The 13,114-nt window shown below is 39.2% G+C and overlaps 1 protein-coding gene across 1 annotated transcript in view; it reads right to left on the reverse strand.

The window, feature by feature from the left end:
- TRPC4 (transient receptor potential cation channel subfamily C member 4) overlaps positions 1 to 13,083 on the reverse strand; it is a 149,400-nt gene extending 136,317 nt beyond the window's left edge. Inside the window, exon 1 of the mRNA XM_085320661.1 lies at positions 12,510 to 13,083. The gene's annotated coding sequence lies outside the window, so the exon portion shown is untranslated. The remainder of the gene's footprint in view (positions 1 to 12,509) is intronic.
- Between the last annotated feature and the right edge of the window lie 31 nt (positions 13,084 to 13,114).

Genomic DNA, 13,114 nt, shown 5'->3' on the forward strand with positions numbered 1-13,114 from the left:
CCTRGTGTGCTTCCTCCTATACCATGGTTTGTATTTAAACAATCTCTTAATCTTTTGGAATTGTACAGCTGCTAAACCTTCTTTTAAATTGGTCTTAATGACTACTGCTTTCTGTTCTCTTCTCTAATCCATTTTACACCTTTAATCTTGTAGCAACTCCATTTCTCTTTTGTGTAGATAATAAAAAATTATAAAAGCATTTTGGAAATGTCCTCTTCTGGTTTTATAGTAGCATAGGGCACTTGGGGGTGTTGTATCTATTTCTTTTAGTTCAGTCACGTTTGTTACAGATAATGAATCCCAGAAGGACAAAGGAGGGAAAGGGGAGAGATTGCACTTGTCTCTCTTTTATGCAACTCTTGCCCTCTGATGAGGAGCAGAATTCAACAGCAGGAGTCTAGAGATACTAAGCTAGGGTTATTTAGTCTTTTTCACACATCACAAACCTTTCAGAAGTTGTTTCAACCTCTGGGATATGATCTGCCCTTGAAGAGGGCTAGTCTGCCTCTTCCTATTGGCAGTAAATGTTTAGACAGCTGAAGGACAGTGAGTGAGTCCCATTTCCTCACGGTCTATCTGTATTCCAACACTGRACCGGAGCTCACATCTTTTCTTCAATATGACACAGCAAAATAATCATAGTGATTAAAAATGGAATATACAATTTTAAGTAATAAGGAGATAAGCTGAAGAATAATAAAAGAGGACAGTACTCTGTAAAGACATGTCTGTGAACACCAACTACCTAATGAAGAAAACAGCCCACATTATGGACCTCAGGTAAAATGGATCTGCAAGATAGATATCTTATTCGGAAAAGCTGCTTTTGACTTCACTTGAACTAGCAGGTCTACTTTATCTMTACCTTTTGGCTACCATCTCTGTTTGTAATCTGGCAGCCCAGGTCAAATCCATGTGTTTTATTCTTTTTTTCTTGGTATTAGCATTTTCCCCTTTTTGATTTGGGAAGTTACCAATTCCAGTGCATGAGTTATTAGCTAGTACTCAAAGGAACTCGATCTATTAATGCCAGACATTAATGATTAATGAATTAGGGTCATCTAACTTTTCTGTGTGATAGTTTCCAAAACTTTGAAATATTTTTCTAAGCACATAAGCTCAAGATCTGAAAAATAATTGCTGAGTATCAGTATGTGATCAACTCAAACATGGTTATACGGAGTAAGAGGGATTAGCTGTCTTTGTCTCCTCTGTCCTTCGTCCCTTATACAGTCATTCTGTGCAACTACATTACAGGCCCAGGCAAAAATCAGGCTGCATATTCAGTGTTTATGGGCTGGCAGGAATGGAAAAGATCGAGAGGTTTAAGARAACAATATGGAATATTGCTTATGCATTTCCCATCCAAGCCAACAAAGGTGATTTATCAGGTATTTCAAGTAACTGTTTTTCTGAACTCATTGACAAGGCCCATATTCACATAACGTGTCACAAGAGCCCTGAAACTGGGGGATCAGACTGCTTTTTCTCGATTCGCTTAGGTAATATACACTGCTTATTCTAAAATCTCCCTTTTCATTGTCTGCATCATCTTCCTGTGTTCTCACAACACTTCTTGCACCTCAGTTCAGGAGATTAGAAATACTGCCGGCTCCGAAACTTCGCCTATTGTAATATCTCTTCATGAAACGGCCAGCAGGATCCTGCAGGGGCAGCTGCCTTTTGTTTTCCTGTGCTGCATGTTAGGGTGTCTGTCAGAAGCAGGTTTTCTGGAGGAAGCTGCATAGCAGTAGGGTATCTTGCCTCTTTTCAGAAGCTTTCCCTGACAGCTGCCGTGTACAGTTCATTTGAGGATGAAATGCTTAAAGATGTTATTGTTAGATTTAGATGAATGTGATTAATAGTCTGCTGTGCTTTTAAAATGATGAGCTAATTTTTCTACGTTAAAATCTAAAAAAAAAAAAAAAAAAAAAATCTGGATAGCAAAGGATACTGCCTTAGTCTGAGAAAAGGTGTATTTGCTACCAGACAGGGGGAAAATGTCCTTAGTAGGAGCTGTGGCTAAGTGAGCACAGTGTTAGGACTGTGAGCTCAGCACCCTGAAGTCACCAGCTATTAATTAACCCTCCATCTGCTGGGAGACTAAACTTGTGCAGAAAGGAACAGTCTCTGGACCTCTACAAATGTCCTATGTCCCAGTAGGCTGCCACTGAAGTTAAATTTATAGCTCTTGCTAGTTTAGGGTGGCAAATTAGCCATACCTGGTCAAGAAGTAGATTCAAACCCTTACAGCTTTTATCATGTAAACAAGTACACAGAGTGTTAAATGTGCCCAGTCAGTGCGATGCAGATAACTCTCTGTGTGTACACACACAAGATGAACATTTTATTGGGCTACAGTCCTGCTCTTCTCTTTACTCACAGGGGCAGAGATTTACCTTTAATTTGTCTTAGCATAAGGAATGTGCATGGAGAGATATATATGCCTATGAAAATATACATACACATGCATACAAATATATATATGTGTCCTCTTTTATGTGTGTGTATATAGATATATGTGTACAAAGATGATCAGAGGGCTGGAGCATCTCCCCTGTGAGGAAAGGCTGTGCAAGCTGGGCCTGTTTAACCTGGGGAAGAGAAGMCTGAGGGGGGATCTTATCAATGTGTACAAGTACCTGAAGGGAGGGTGGCAATACGATGGGGACAGATTCTTTTCAGTGGTGTCAAATGATAGGACACGAGGCAACGGGCACAAACTTAAACACCTGAATATGAGGAAAAACATTTAAATTTAAATAAATATATGTGATTTAATGGAAATGTGAATAAGAACTTGAACATATTGAAGAACACTAAACTTCTGATAATAATCATCCAAAGAGTGATTTTGAAGACTGATTTTTCTTCCTCTGATGAGCTTGTCTTGAATCAGTGATCAGTTTTGTGCCAATGCTATCAAAACCTGTTCAGAATGGTTCCTGAATGTTTTAATTTTTTTAAAAAAGATTTGATTTAAAATTCTAGGTATGATAGCCTGCTTCATTTTCATTCTTACAATTYATTTCCCAGCAACAAAAGGATACAGGGATTCTTATTCACAGATGCAGTGGGATTGTAGCCCTTGTCAGCTGTATCAATACACTTAAAACAGTGAAAAATTCATTGCTTCTCTCTATCTAAAGATTCAATATAATAAAGTATATGAGCAGCAACAGAAAAGTGATGTATAGAGCCCTCCCAACATTACACAGGGCAGGGGTAGGTGGCAACCATGAGCAGTTGCAATGGAAATAAACAGACTAAGGTCTTAGGCCTACATATTTTTCTAAAATAGTAAATAAAAACAAGATTTTGAACTGAATTTTCCACAATTTGTAATTGCATTGGAGTGGGGAATGAAGCCCAGTATGTTTTTCATAAACTGTTAAATTATTGAAAAGAAACAAGAAGCTACCAAAGCATTACTCTTCTGCATCAAAGGGAGCAAATCTACAAAAGGATATCTTCCACCTGAACGAATGCATGTGTGAATGGGATATGATAAAAGAAGAAACAATTATTTCATTTTGTATTTTATGAAATTTCACATTAGGATACTAGAATTTCAAAAGACTTTGACTATTCATCATCATCATTTTTAATTCACCTGTGATTTTCACATTTCCCTAAGCCTTTATTTGTACACCAAAATTAAATAAATAAATAGTGAAACAAATTAAAAAGCAGACAGCCTGTGAGATTTTAGAACCATTAGCTGCTGAAAGTGTGTTTGAATTTGGCATCTTTGGCTATAAAAAATGGGCTTGTTAAATGACAGCTAACTGTATAATAAAAACAGAAAGTAAAAGGAGTTTTTTCAGTCTTCTATGATAAAGGAATGGAAAAAAATCAAATGTAGAGCCGTATCTCTGTTAATCAAAGTATCACACCCAAACAAAAATGCAAATATGCATGGTGGAAAAAATTCTTAACATAATTCCATCCCATATGAAATTCCTAAAGTGATGTTGGATTCTGTATATGCACTTGTGTAGTTTGTTATCACATACAAAATTTTCATCTGAACTTCCCAATGATAGCCCTTAAGCCTGGGTCAGGCAAATGTTCATACTTAGGAAAGGAGTAAGGTGAATGTCCTATCAAGAAGCATCATATGAAGCACTGCTTTCAGCAGAACACCAAAACTTACTTAAGTTTAAATACTTTCTTGAATCAAGGCTTTAATAACAAAGTATAGGTAGTATTTTTCTCTACAAAATCATGTTGATTATAATGCTTTGACACTATGGGCTGTTGATTGTTTTAAGTAACTTTTAATTTTAGTATTTGTTTATGAATAAAGGATTTGATGAAAGTGTAAAACAAGAATAAGGGTCGTTAGGCAAGAGAACACCAATAGAATAATTAAAATAATGAAAGTGTTAATTTTACCCCAGTTCACTGTCYACCAAACTGCTTCTAGAGGAAATGAAGCCATCAAAGATGTCTATTAGCTAATTGTCAATAGGGATATCACAGACAAAGTACAACTGACCTATTTGAATGAGCTTGTGTTTCTTACCAAAGTCATGGTCTTTGCTGTACTTCATTTATATGACTTACTTGAAATTAAAATGCTACTATTTAATCCATTTGTTTTGAAATGGAATATATTTGTCACCTCCTTGGAGTCTCATTCATGCCCTCCCTACCTTTTGAACAGTCAGCCAAGAACTCACAATTTCTGGACTTAACATACTGAGCAAGTGGGTGGGAAATCTGACATTAACAAGGGGCAAAAGCACAAAGGCCCATCAGTAAGTCAACACTGGTAAAACAATGCGGTGCTTCACTGGAGGGTTGAGCAAGGAAATAAATGGCCTCTTAAGAGAGTAAGGTTCCTTTAACACAATATAATGACAGAATGGACGGAAGGCATATGTCCAAATTCTACTGGTTATTTTTTGAATTATAAAGATCTAAAAAGCCAGATCCATCTGCAGTTAACCCAAAAGAATTCTTCAGATGGAAGAAAGTTCCTGACTGGCCTAAAGCCAGCAAAGTCAGTTCCTAAATGACAGTTGTTTTGAAGAAGTGGGTGAAGAGGAAGCACTCTGGGGCCGAGTGAGAAATCCTCTCATCCTAACCATTCCCCACAAATGCGTGTGTGTGCTGTCAGCCAGTTCAGTAAGTCAGTGTGAGCTCAAGGGCTGGACCAGTGCCCGACCGCTGAAATGCACCCAGCTCACTGAACGTCCCCTGCCTCTCTCGCCCGAACAAAGTTGAACAGAGAAAGAGGGGAGATTTGAACCCCTGGTCAGCATTCTTGTATTGAGCATTGTGGAAGAAGTACATCCTCAAGAAAAACAAAAAACAACAAAAAAAAAACAGAGTTATATGGAAGTTTAGTTATACATTAAGATACTGCAGCAATAAACACACTTTATCATCTCAAATCATTTCAATATTTGGTATAACTGGCTTGAGTGCATAAACAAATATGCTCAAAGTTAAGATCGCTATGTTAAACAACYATGAATAAAACATTTTTATGTAAGCGTGTAGACCAAAATATAATTTTGCAATTACTCTGTACTAAGCTTGATGTCTTTTACAGGAAAAATCATTGAGTAGCTAGAGCACAGGACTTAGTACATATACCTATCTAGGCTATTAATTTGCAACATGTGACCTCAATGGCATTGGGTATAGCTTCCTAATCCGACTGAAAACAATGTGTGTAACATATTCTTCATATCAGCATTATGAAGCTTTATTAATCATTCTGTGGCACTATGTAGTACTTTGATTAAGGAAATTTTAAAAATAAAAGGTGATATTCATCTTCACTGACCTAACAAGACAAAAAATGGTCATCAGAGGCTGGTTTGACACCCAAGTCTTCCTTTACTGCAAATGGGAAAAAATGCACAGCCTGCAGAGGGCATTAACCTCATTTAAGATAGGCCRGATGAGTCAACCTACAAAGTCACCAGGTTCTTTCTACTGACTATAAAGACTAACTTTGACTCAGACATCTAATTAAAGTATCTAAATGAATCCAAAGATTAGCAATTATTGATTGGCTTTTGAATGGCAATGTTGTAGTTAGCTAATGCAAATGCAAATCAGAAAAACTATTCTACAAGTACCTTGGTTTTGGTCTTATGCATAGCCAAAGAATTCCTCTGTATGGTATCTACTAGATAATTAAAGTTACCATAAGAAAAAAAGCATGTTTTTAAAACAGACACTAGTACTTTGCAGGTGCAACTATACTATAAAACAAATCACATTTGAAAAACAAACTCACTATGCCAGCATAAACAAGTTAAAGGGATTGACTTTTGTTAGCTGATTGCARCTCTAATCACTTTAAGTGATTATCATCAAAAACAAATGGTAAACATCTCTCCCAATTTAAAATAAAATAGTGTCAGAATAAGTAAAATGCAAATGGGATATTTTAGTTCTTTTCCAGTGGAAGATAAGCAGGATGTATGCAGCAGTCAGCACTGAAGCTTAGCAGGAGGATTTATTTTGAAGTGTTTTGATAACAAACATTTCTGCATGAACAGAGATTAAAGCAATGATATCATTTGTGAAAGACAATTTCCTTTGTAATTATGTATTTGGTAGACAAAGGTAAATTGTAGGAATGGCAAGGTGGAGACCATTCATTCGCTTGCTTTTGCTCCATCATGCAGGAAGAGAGAGTCTTACACAGACAGGCAGCAGGACCTGGGCACCAGGTCAGTGGGTGCTTTGTCTACAAAGGGGCTACTCGACTCTCCCATTTATCTTAGCACCATTACAAGGTATATTCCAGCTACCCGGTCCAACCACAGACTTAAAAAAAAAAAAAAAAAAAAAGAGAGAGAGAGATCTGAGAACAGGCAATGGGCTATTTAAATTAATTTAGCACATTCTTCTCATATAGTTATGATTATAATATAGGTACCATTGGTACCATGAAGGTCAGTAGGACCTTGAAATAGTTCAGAAGAAAACAGACTTCTGCTTTCTGTTCCTGATGAATGCAGTTTTATTTTCTTTTGACATAGTTCAGGTAAGATTAATCTCACCTAATTTTAGTTGTGTGAAATTTAGGCATTTAGTCCAACAGCAATCGGCAAAAATAAACACCTGCAGGAAGTGATTCTTCCCATTCTGTGTTAGGTGGATAGTCCATCTGAATTAGATGGACTAATTTGCCCACTAGGGGTATGTGTATCCCTGTAGTGACTAGACAGGGAACACGAAGGGTTGGGTTAGAATAGGCAATCAAATTTATGGTGGTTAGGTAAAACGAATCCGATCTTTGGTGCAAAAATCTCTTTTTAAATCTTTTCAAGATTTGTCAGTAAAAATGTTTTTGACAGAAATCGCTCTATGCATATTTACTGAGAGGAATGTTGAATGAGACTCAATATAGCCAAGTATCTTCTGCTACAGTCCTATTGTCAGTTCCTATACTCAAAAAACATGATGGTCTGTTCCATTTTTAAAATGAAAATGGTAGTAACAAATCAATGCACAAAATAAAATATTTATTAACAACGGGAAATTAAATTTAAAGTATTTCTTTCTTTAGAAAAGACTTAATGCTTAAATGCAGATGATAATGATTTGGCACTCTCTCTTCAAGTCCAGTACACTCAGATCTGATACCGAAYTGCTAATCTGCTAAAGACAATCTGTATGCTATATTTCAGTTTTCATCTTCAAAAGACTACCCTCTAGCATGCGCCTTCTCCTAATTTAGAGCAACACAGAAGTGAGACAGACAAAAGTCTGTTGATTAATCTGATGACGAAGGGAACTGCATTGGTTTTTCAAGGTTTCCTAACGTCCTGTGATGTGAGTGAACACTTGGATTAAATGGTGGCTAAAGTCAGAAATTTCAATTCTCWGTCCATCTAGTACACAACCTACTGTCAGAAAAGGCCTTACTGGCCAAATGCTTGTGTCTATAATGAATGATAAAGCTGTTAGGCCAGGCCAACTTCCCGCAGTACATTGTGGCTGGATGTAGTATTGAACTGCTGCTCCTCTCATGCTTTATGGCCCAGGTTAGAAGCATCCCTGCTACCTCCATGGCACAGAGGAAGCTGCTGGGCTTCTGGCAGCTGCTCCCTATCTGTAATGGACATAAGCCTGGACACCTGAGCTGGAAAGAGACAAATGTTTTAAGTAGTTATTGCCATTTGGCATAAGACTATGTGTTTTGAAGAATCCTGGGTAAGGAAACCAGATTGTGGAGGTGGCTGCTGGCAACCTCCCAGAAGTGTATGTCAAACAGTCAATTGGAAGATTATGTTATTTATGGATTGTTTCAAAGTTGGCATAATAGTTTAGTGCACGTGCATTATTTATGTGCATTTTTCTTTTTTTAATCTGCATTTTAGCCTGATTATAGCCACCATTAGTCCTTGATGTTACTACTGACCTTTATGCTGTACTACCAAAGCCCGTTCTGCACAGTTGGGATTCAGCTAACCTAGCTTACATTAGGTTTCTCATTTCAGATGACCAAGTCTTGCTGCATAATTAGCAGAAAGAGATTGGCATTTCTAGAGGATGTGTGTTCTACTCTAAAAAATGGGGAGAATGCTTCACTCTCTGCTTGCACCTTCCTGTCTTCGGCAAAGGTGGGGGGAGAAACTACAGGCTCACTGTAGCCAACACATACGTATCTCATGTCAATTCAAGCCACCAGTTCAGGGTACCAGAGATAGCCCCAGAAGGTTGGCCTACATGAAACAAGATCTGTAAGAGATTGGTGCCCTTCTATAGCTGCAGTTAGCAATCAGGGCTTAAGATAGTAAGATGCCTTAAGTCTACTAAAATGACATAATGCACTTTTCTATGGACAACACAACTGCACCTTGCATGACTGACCAACACACAGGGCCCTTAGTATTGATTTTCTTGGTCTGTATGTGCTGAAGCAGGATTCAAAGAGAGCAGAGTGGGTACTACCACAGGGCTTGGCCACCCATCAACCACCCAAGCAGCCACGGTAGGATGGGGCCTTTGTCTTTCTGTGGAACGGCTGCTTGATCCTCATACACTGCAGGCTCAGCTTTCCACAGTATGTGCAAATTATCCCTTAAACAATCTTATAATCTCTGGCCTAGGAAATCCTAATAAAAAAAAAAATCCTTCTCCATCTATTGTTCCCCTCTACTCATTACATAACATTTCAGATTTAGTATTATCATAATATTCAAATCATTCGTCTGACATTCACAGGCATGCGAGAAGCTTTTCTAGGGAGTGTATCCTGCACTGGTTCAATGTCCAAGAAATTGCAGRAGCTGCCATAGACTTTAAAGGTGAAATTTAACTGGATCAAACTCTTAGACATTTGTAAAATTCACCAAAATTTAAGGAGCTTTTCCTCTCTCCCCTTCCACCCACAATCCACTGAAAATAGCTTAGCTGAAAAAAAGATAAGTTTTATCCAACGTTCTTTGCAGTTCTTGTCTCACACCAGTTGCTACCTAAATTAGGAATAAATGTCTGTAAAAAGTCAAAGAGTACATTCAGAACTCAAACCCAGACAGAAGTTTGAAAAGACCAGCTCTGTGACAAATGAAAATGATTTAGTATAGCAGGTGTATTTGTTGCTTTCTGTGCAGCACACTAAAAACCTTTAAATACCTTCTAAACATCACTGTGCAAAGTAATTGCCTCTTATTTCCAGATGTTCGTATTTTACCCGTTTCAAATGTCAGTCTGACAGAAAGCTAATGTACCTATGAATGATTTCTGCCAGCATATCTGTTACAGAATCACAGAATCACAGAATTACAAAAAAAGAAGCTTAAAATTTGCTCATCCTGTATCTGTTTTCATTATATAACACCTTAAAAAATAAAATATATTTAAACAGGACAATTTGTTCTGCAACAAACCGCAGTGGACATGAGGATTCTGGCACCATTGATCCTGATATTATACAAAAGCTACACTATACTTAAAATCAGAGGAAGGGCAAGTCTCTTGTCTTTTATCTGCCTCAGTGGACTCAGGGCTTCTAAAACAGATCATTTCTGGAATATTATTTGTTTACACAAAATATGGTTACAGCAAGCTGTTTTACAGACAAAGTTTTACCTTCAACCTGCTTTCAGTAATTTAAAAAATTATGCTAGAAAAAGTAGTCAGCCTACAAACCAATACAACTTATATCTGAACAGAAAAGGTAATGGTAAATCTGACACTCATAAAGTCACTAAGTGTTTGACTCTGAATAGAACAACGCAGTCACTGCTTCCTCTGTTCTTGCCTGCTTTTTCTTGAAATAGATTATAACAGAGATTTTTTCTTCCTGCTATATGTTGCTTATCCATGTCTACAACTCATGCTGGCTTAGTCACCATTTTCAAAATGAATTTGGTCCTTTTTAGGACTGATTACCAGTACAGCCAATTCAACAGAGCAGACAGAGATGCTTCACAAGGTTTTCCCTGTTCGTTTTGCCACCTCGTGCCAGTGAATCAGGTCCCAGAAAGAAGGTGACAGATTACGGAGTGTCCTGGAATGGAGACAGATCCCAGGTGCTGGGAGGAACGGTCATGCTCATTTTTATTTGTCATCTAAGTGAGGCACTACACACACGAACCCAAAGGTGAGAATCTAATTCCTTGACAGCTTTCTCTATGCTCATCTTCCAATAAATAGTTGTTGGGTTGTTCATACTGAAGTAATGCAAATTTGCTTTCATCAGGAGTGGAATCATATTGCTCAGGACATAATATTTTCAGCAGGCATATTCAAGAAGATAAGTAAAATTGTACCAGATTTGGAGTGACCTCAGCTGACTTTCAATTTCAGCTAGCAGCATTTGGCTAAAAATAAGATGAGATAAGAAGAAATGGAATTTCTTTATGGAGTTATTTTAAGGCAATGACTACTATATATAGTGTCAGAATAAGTGACTGAAGTTAARTTTAAAAGACAGACATATTTATGTTTTGCTTTTTTCCAAAGGCAGTTTCATCTGTTCTGAAGTCTGAACAGCAGAAGAAAAACACAAAAAACTATAGTAAGGAACCTAATCCTTCTGCAAGCAGAAATAAGTTTTTCCAGTGCAGAAGGAAAGGAAAAACAAACTGTGCTATGAAAGTTTTGGCTGTTTTTGTATTGAAAGGAGAAAGTCTAATCCTGGGCCTTGCCTGAAGAAGAGGTGTAAAGTGAGATCTTCTGTAAATTCAAAGACTGCCGTTCTAAGACAGTTCTAAAGCAGTCCTACCCTGGTGTTTGGCTTCTCTATCTGTAAATAAAAGTTTTCCTATTTTGAATTAAGTTAAGTTATGGAAAATCTGGATATTTTGGACAGATAACTTTGTTAGTCCATCCAGGTCTGGGCTTTGGAGAAATTCATATAAAAACTGAAATACCCTATACCACTGCAGCATAGACTGCATTTGAAGTTGTCTGGATTTAAATGTGCTCTGCAGTCACTTAGTTTAGTGTGTAGACTTACAATAAACTATTTCCCATTCTGTATTACTTTCTCTGGAAATGTTGTATTATCTCTGTTTTATCATCTTTTCATTCATTTTTGAGGCATATCCATTCTCTGGAAGGAAGGCATAGAATGGAAACATGGTTTTATTTACTTCCACCTGAAAGGTGTTTTAGTATTGAAAGAATCATCTCATTTATGAGGCATGCTTAGAGAACTATAGATTTTGGTTGCCATGCTAACAGGGAATCACTCATTTGATTCCAGTAAAACAAAAGTATGTAAATTCCATTTCCTTGTTTTTTTTAAAAAGGGAGGGGGGAATATTAAGTTAACAAAGCTGCAGGTCTTGCCAATTGCAGGAAATTTTATTACAATTTTGTCTTTTTGCAATGTATAATTTTCTGTCAGCGTTTAAGGTTCCTGAACATCAACTGCTTCTTTTAACAAGATTGTGGCAACCGTCCCATCACCAAAACACTCCGGATCTGGCAAATGCAAATCCTGTGCACAGGTGAAATCCCGCCAGCCAGTTTGATTGCCCCTAGGAGTCATTTTACAGCTCTTTTCATCACGCTTTTCTCACAGCGACCTGGCATTCCTCCTCCCTCCGGGGACCTCGGCAGCGCCAAGGTTCCCACGCAGGATCCGAGCGTCACAGGGCGGCCCCCCACCATCGCCCGGGGCAAGTCTCCCTTTGCCCCGGGGGCAAATCTCGACGCGGGAAGTCTCCCGGCCGCCGGCGGAGCGGGGCCGCCCGCGCAGCGCTCCCCCCGGCCCGCGGCCCCGGCGCTGCGCTGCCCTGCAGGTGTCACGCTTCACCCGCCGTCACCGAGGGATGCTGCTTCCCACGAGGGAAAAGCGGCGGCRGCAGCAGCAACAACACGCATTTATCACGCCGAAGGGAAAGGACGGGGTGTTAGCGTTCCCCTGAGCTATAACCAAGAAGGTACCCAGCGTCTTAGTCGCCCCATGCTTGTGGCGGCGCAAAAGTTAGCTCATACCGTCCTAGGGACTTCTTTGCAGAGGGACGGGAAGGGAACCAAAGAGTCGGAAGGAAAATATATCAGAGTTGATGAGAACTTACTTGGTTTAGGTGCACGCGTTGACAGCCGGCATCTTCCTTCAACGCTAGTAACAGGTCACATTTTCCCTTGGAAGTACCCCTTTCAATTCCTCTTGTAAAATAAATCCCTTTAAAAGATGTTTGCTTTATTTCACTGGCGGTCGTCTATCTCAGCCACTTTTCCCCCTTTTTACTTTATTTTCTTCATCTTTGCCACAGGCGCGGACACGCTGTCGGACACACACACACCCCCCCCCAGGAGTCAGAGGGTCTCCATCGCCTCCAGCCGCGGGAGCCGCGCCGGCCACCTTGCCCCGGTGCAACAGATGAGAGGCAAATTCTCCCCGGGCTGCTTAGTGTGGCATCTCCTTATTCCATCGGGGAATCTCATGCTGGCTGTAAAAAGTAACAGTTCCTTCCGATGCGATGTTTTCCGCTGGAGCACAGGCTGCAGGGCATGAGGGAAATAATAATAATAAAAAAAAATAATAAAAAAAAGGGGAAAAAGAAAGAGTGCAAAAGGGCTAAACCCGGGGGCTCCCTCCCAGGCGACCCTCTCCCCCTCGGGCCAGCGGGAATGTCCGCCTCGGAGGAGCCGCGTCTCGCCGCCGGTGCTCGGGGCTGCG

This window comes from Rhea americana, unplaced genomic scaffold (assembly GCF_003343005.1).
Source record: "Rhea americana isolate MKP2758 unplaced genomic scaffold, rheAme1 scaffold_65, whole genome shotgun sequence".
In the NCBI taxonomy this organism is placed as follows: domain Eukaryota; kingdom Metazoa; phylum Chordata; class Aves; order Rheiformes; family Rheidae; genus Rhea; species Rhea americana.